Below are 7,267 nucleotides of genomic sequence, written 5' to 3'. Positions count from 1 at the left end.
AATGGTTCACCCATGGCTATAGTCAGAACCTCCTGCTGCTGCACTAAGGCAAAATCGATGCCACTGACTAACAGGACATCCATTTTCTCACAGCAAGCTGAAAAGAAAACTGGCTAGCATAGCTATCGTACCATATGGGCATTATGTTGTGAGAGAGTACCTGTACAAAAACAAAGCCTCCGTCTAACACTTTTACAATGGCAGTAAAATTACTCCCTCAAAGTTGAAAGTGGTAATCCCGCTCCTGCATGTATTGAATATTTAAAGATGGCAGACTGGTTTTTCGGCCCATAATTTGCAGCATCATGTACAAAATTCATCATGTCAGAGGTACAGTAGAATATTCCTGTTGGATCTGATTTCCCACTCAAACTGTAAACAATGTTTGGAGAATTTGCTGATTTGGTCTAAAGCTGCCATTTTAAAAAGGACAGAAGATATCATTATAGAAAAATGGCAGCAGAAGACCGATTGGGACTTTTAAAATCATCGAGTAATGGGGGAGGATTCAGAGATTGCACACACAATAAATACCTTCCAGACACAATTCTATAAAACAGATTTGTGATTCTTCCCAGCCTCCTTTCTTTCTGTTTCTTTGCTACATAACAGTTCTTTGATTAGGTTTGGTGAAGTTCACAATGACCAGGAGTTCATTTTCTAAGTTATCAGCATTTGAGCAAAGATAGTGTTCTATTTCCTCAGCTCAAACATTTGCTTGTACAGTGCTTCATGCAGCATGTTATCACTCTTTGACATTTTTCTGACTAAAACAAATCACATTGTATTAACATTATCAGATAAAAAATAAATGGATTGGAGAATATCATCTGTTTCTGATTACTTGCAGATAACTCTTTTCCATACTGTGTCCTCTTGAGGAGCAGCAGCTTTAATACATAACCTGGTTTAAAATTGAATGAGGCATTGTGTGAAGAGTTACAGAGGAACAGCTATGAATGTCTGTAAAGTATGAGCTGTGATAATTAATAATTTGAACACCTCACAGCTAATGACATGAGGGCAGTTCTTCCTAATGTTCAAAGATGACCCGCTATGCTTCACTCCTTACATAATAAATAATGGGAATTTACACCAAAATGCCAAATGTCTCATTACTGTGTATAGATTAGGTTAAGATTGCATGACATAAAGGAGTCTAGGGAAGATATAAATTTTCTCAAAACCAAAGAAGGTAGTTTAACAGAAATTTAGGATTTGATAGCAAGTAATTTGGTGACAAATAATTACCACCTCTAAGAATATTAAGGAGTTCTAAGAAGGAATGCCTGCTATTTGACCTATTTACCTAAAGCTGCCATTTCCAATCTCATAGTGTATGTGGGCATCTGGAAAAATGGTTGTTATGCAGGACAAAAACTGAGGAAATAAACATCAAGTTCTTGGAGTAAGTGTGTCGTTTTTAATAAGCACCTTGTTTGAATAGTGCACATGCATTGGCATCAAACGTGGAATTTACTATGTTTAGCCAAATCAGGACATATGATACTGCTACCATCCTTTCACTGTCGTGTTATAGTTTGTGTTTATGTGTAAGGATCAACTGAGCATCTAATACTGAAATTTTAGTTCTCAATGATTGCCAAGAGATCAGTTAATTATTGGCTGAATTTATATGAAACCATGTCATGTCATCAGTTTTGCTTTCAGCTTTAAGCATCCAGCATCCCGAAGTGAGTTGATTTTCATCAGGGTAGGCAAATTGTTGCAATATGGAATAGTTTTATTGCAGGATTGCTGCAATCTATTAAACAGCAGTTGTTTTAAAGCTGTAGTAAGGACACACATTTGCCTTAGGCATGGTTGTAGTCATGGTGGTTTAGCTAATAAACCAAAGTTTATTAGCTAAACTTTGGTTTACCTAATAATCAAAATCTTAATGTTCTTGAGGAACATTAAGATTCAGCCAAATCAGATGCTGGAGACCTAATGGGAATGTGCAAATGCAATAATGAGATGTGCGTTTTACACGTCCACTTATGTGAGAGGCTGTCCATTGTTAATTACGGTTAAAAATCGACAGGCACATGGAAGCATCCAGATTCACATAAACTTAAGAGACTGTAGTCAGGTAAATTTACAGGATAAGAAAAATAATATCATAAAAGTATAATAATATCATATGAAATATACAATATTCAGAATAAGAAATATGTACAACTCAGTACAATAGAAACAACAGATTATTTACAAGGAATTGAAAAACTGCAAATAGGAGAAAATAACACATTTGCAACCCTGTGGGTTTGTGAGTTTGTGCTGAGCCAGGAACATTCTTTATGCTCAAATTTATAAAGCCTAATTCATATGCTGCTCCAAACCATAGTTGATTATAAGGTTGTCTGAAATTGATTCGTAATAACGCAGTTGTTTTTTTTTATTTTTCATTATTATTATTTTTTTTAAAGTTGGATGTTTTATGTGTTGCTTGATAACAGCTATGTATGATTACAGCATTCAAGTTTTTTTTCCAATAAGTGTTTATCGTGACAGAAACTTCCTTAACTATAGGCACATTTTCATTGTTTATTGTGGCTAAAACTTCTTTCATACAGCAACAGCAAGCGTCATGATTTGTTTTTCCATATTGACATAAAATTTTTAATCTCAATATTTGTGTTAAAATTAAAACTCGGTCAGGTTATATTAGTGGTCATAAATCAGTGACAACTCAAACAAAGAATAAGAATAAGATTATAAATTAACTTGTCTACATTACAAAATAAAACATGAATAAAAACAATTCAAAAGCTTATTTTAAAGTGAAAAAACAAACAAAACAAAACAGAAAACCCTCTATGGTTTTGAACCCAGTGATGCAATTAGTGACATCAAACAGCCAATTAAGCAGGAAATGCTGTGCCGGCCCCTCCCATACAGCATCTAAGAAAAGGACCAACAATAGTGAGTAAGAAAGAAAAACAAATAATTTACCATAAATGTTCCTTGAAGCAAAATAAACATTCATATTCATCCAATAGTCCAGAAGTGTTAGCTTTAACTACATTTACATAGATGTAAACTGCGACAAAATGCTACCACAAACAAACCCAGGATTGTGAGTGAAGCAAAGTTACGTGAGCAATGTTAAAGCATGGAACAAACTTAAAAGAATAATAATTCAACCAATTCAAACTCAAATATTACCAGAAGTTAGGATGTAAAAAAAAAAAAAAAAATCTGCTTTAGCATATGATGACATTGACATTCACTTTAAACTACACTTTAAAAATGTGTAAAAGGTCTGTACATTTTTCAGCTTCTGCATATTTGTTGATAATATATTAGCTTAAAAAAGTTCGTTTAATATTTGGTCTGCCTTAGAAAAAAAGTTTTATTCTAGGATTAACTTTTCCTAATGCCATCTCCTTGAATATGTGCAAACCCCCACAACAGCATCAGAAACTGAATGACTATGAACTTAGTTATAAGCACAATATCTGCGCAAATAAATTCTACATAAAAGTTCCAGCTGCTACAACACTAAAATTAAACTTATATATTTAAAACAATAAGTATTTATATGTTTCTTAAGGTTTATTTTAGGTCAAAGCACCTCTTTTTTTATTTCAGTTCTAGCTTTTTTCTATCTATCTACTTCTTCTTATGGTAGTCCTGACAGATGGTTGCTAAACTGCCCTCCCTTGACTGTATGGTGATGAGCAAGCAGTGCACCTAAAGGTGATGTTAAGAATTAATTTAAATATTGCATAAATCTTTAGAAATACTCTTCAAAACTGTAAGAGAATTTGATGGTTATTCTCATCACTTCTCTATCGATCTCCTGTGTCTTGCTTAGAATTGTTTATCAGTTTGGCAGGACCTAATAGCGGAAATCCTTTGGAGTTTTTACCTGTTGTAAAGGAAAGAACAGACACTGGTTTCTTGTGTTGTGTTTTCTTGGAAGAGGAGAAGCAGTAATGGATGGCTCTGGGAACCGTTGAAAGGTCAGAAGGCTGGAAAGAACTCACTGATAAGAGTCATCAGACTCTGGGGCAGCTCGGCAATGCTGGCAGCATGGTTCCTCGCTTTACTCATGCAGCATAAAGACCCTGGCTTTCTCCCAATTGTAATTAAGTGCTATAATGAGAGTCACCTCCAATTCCACACATGCAGAGAGAGAAAAACATTAAGTTTCTGCTGAAGCACACTCAGTTATTCAGTCCCATTTCTTTTACTTCTATAAATGTTAAACAATTTTTTATTTTTTTTACATTATAGCTGTTAACATTGATGCTTTAAAGTATGCGATTAATCTAAAAAGTTCAATGCATTGATATAGCATAAAAAAGCTTAATTGGCTTACCTGGTGTGCTCAGTGGCATCACAGCTCTTTCTTAATCTGATCATTTTTTAAATTGATTGACAGCACTTTTAAAAATGTGATCAAAGTGCTTGACTGTCTCTTAGCTCCGCCCACTTTGCTGGAATCTTTCAAAATTTGCTAAGGGTGGCGTTTTGCTTTCTCATGGGAGTTAAATACACTCGAACCCCTTAACTGTTAGCCCAAAAACACTTAGAATAAGGACACTGGTATCCTCATGATGTCAATAAAATATCTTTTTCTCCATCATCATAATGTTGCACATCATTTACTATTTCTAACAGTTATTAGAAATATACAGACATTGAATTTTAACACGTTAGTGTACATTAAACAATGCAAATAAGACACAGAAACACAAGTTATCGCCACTACTTTCAAAATTAAGTATACAGATGTACAACTTTGAATTCATCATATCCATGACATCATGCAATAACAACTTGAAAATGCCAGTATTGGCTTTTTAAATTGGTTTAGCTTGGTTTCCATGAACCTAATAGGATTTTTTTGTAAACTGAAAGGGCAACAACAAGTGAGATGATCTCATAGGTCTGATACAAAATTGCATGAACCAAATGATCCTTCAACCTTTGAGGTCTTTAGAAAGCTGGTGTACTCTGGCCTCCACCTTTGAGTGATTTACAATAATGACAATAGAGCCAGTGGTTTACCATGCAACCCATGTGAACACCCCCTTCTGTCAGTTGTAATGAAATTAACTGATACTAAATCCAGGCCAGGGTCATAATAGTGAAGTGAAGCTGAATTATGATGGCATAATGAGAGAAATTCTGGGATGGGGGAGTCTCAACCTCAGTACATCGCATACAAGCCTGCAGGAGACATGAGTCAGAATCCACGACTGTGATGACCTGCTTGCCTGCATTTTGCTTCATTGCCACAAATATTTCCAACTCTTTAATCTCCCCTTCTTCTAATAGCTGGAAATATGCAGCTATTTCTAATAGCTGCACATTTTAGAAATCTGTTTTCAAAATTGTCAAGTCTTTCTATGCCTGTTGTAGTCAATAAATTTGTGGTTTCTGCACATATACTTTTCTATTAAAGCCGATTATTATTCTGTTATTGTTTTGTGTCAGACTAAATCAAAAATCTAATACAATTGTAAGAATTGTTGTTTAACAATACTTTTTGCAGTACTTTATGAATCTTTAGCTATGTTAACACATGGCTAAGGCAGTTTGAAATGGAAATGAATTCAAACTGCTTGCATTTATTTTTTTGCATTTCTGTTCTCTATGATTTTTCATAGTTTATCAGTTATATTGCATTTTTTATTAGTCAGCTGGACGCCTTGCTCTTTTTATCATCTGTGCACACCTCAGAAAAGTAGCATAATCCTTCATTCAATTGTAACAGGACTGTAATGCCTCATGCAGCGTTCTAATTTCTGACTCTCCACACATTCAGACAGTTGTATACTCCCTAACACGCGTCATGCAGAGAGCTTGCTGCTGTGAAATGTCAGTAAGATGCAGTAAGCAACACTGCCTTGCTCCCCAGAAAGGAAAGAGAGGAGGAAAACACAGCTACCATGAGAAAAAAATGAAGCCATTCTGAGATGTAAATTTACTGCAGAAGGTAAATCTTTACTTATTATGTAGAATTTACATCAAGAGGAAGCCAGTTAAGAGACCACAGCAACACCTGCAAAGTTTGTTTCATTGCACTTTCTACAATGACAGCAACAGGTTATCCCTGAAGCTGTGATGGATTTCTTAGGCAATTGTGTGTTTTAGTTGCAAGCGGTCATGCTTAAACATATCAGAATATGAAAATGGGTTTCAGTCCAGTTCTTCTGAATTTATTAGAATATAATCAAAGCGTATATTTTTTTATTAATTTCAAAAAATGAGACTTGTTACAATCAGCAATTACTTTAAAAACCAAAATTCAGATAAGACCAAAAGATAAAAGATGCACTTTTTTAACAAAGAATGTAACCCCACAATCATTTTAGCAGGTCTGCTGACTTGGCAGTTGTCCAGCTGTTGGTCACTAAAAGCCTCTGCATGAAAGGCAGGCCACAAAAGGCCATTGCTAAACAAGCTTGCTCTCTACACTGTGCTTTATACACTGATATAAATGGAAAGTTGAGTGAAAGGAAAAGTGTGATGGAAAAGGTTGCAAAATGTATATTTTATTTCTAACTCAAGGGTTGATTGAAGAGAGGAAAGGCACAGAACCCAGGTTGTCTTTCAATTTTCAGCAGAGGGTTTTCCATTCAGACTCAAAAGTATGGATAACTAATGACAATTATCATTGTTTGATAGGACTACAAAACCACTTGACCTAAAACTCATGCACAATCTCTGGAGTGTTGTTAGGATATTAAATAACACAACTTTGATTTATCTGAAGTCTATTTTTTTGTTAAGCAAGAAAGATATATGTAATTATGGTGAAATTTCAACATTTAATTGACTGCAGGAAGAAGCTAGATCAATATTAGATAGAAAACGTGTTTTGTTTTCATTATGCATTAACTTCTAGAAAAAAGCATATATTTAATTTTTGTACAACATAAAGAAAGCAATGTGTTTGATTCTGTATGCAGCTCTGCCATCACAGTCTGAAATGCTGCTGTGTATATCACATCAGAGATAAAGTTTAACATTTGTTTGACAATGGCTGGTTATTGATCCTGGATTAATGCAAGGATTATTTGCTCCTTTCAGAATTTTACCTGCAGCATACTGAAGCCAGACAAATCTCAGGTTTGAGAGTAAGAGCAGTAATTTTTGAAGAAGTCTTTGAGACTTTCTCTGAGGCACACACTGGTATGCTATACTAGTTGTCTGGTGGCCATCTCTTACCAGTTTCCTTCGTTTGTATTAGAGATTAGAATAATCATAGCCTTCAGTGGGAGCAGTAGGACATGGAGGTCAAAAAGACACA

The sequence above is a fragment of the Poeciliopsis prolifica genome, unplaced genomic scaffold (assembly GCF_027474105.1).
Source record: "Poeciliopsis prolifica strain line A6 unplaced genomic scaffold, Auburn_PproV2 SCAFFOLD030, whole genome shotgun sequence".
Lineage (NCBI taxonomy): Eukaryota > Metazoa > Chordata > Actinopteri > Cyprinodontiformes > Poeciliidae > Poeciliopsis > Poeciliopsis prolifica.
The sequence above is the reverse complement of the archived record's forward strand: the minus strand, read 5'-3'. Positions refer to the sequence as shown.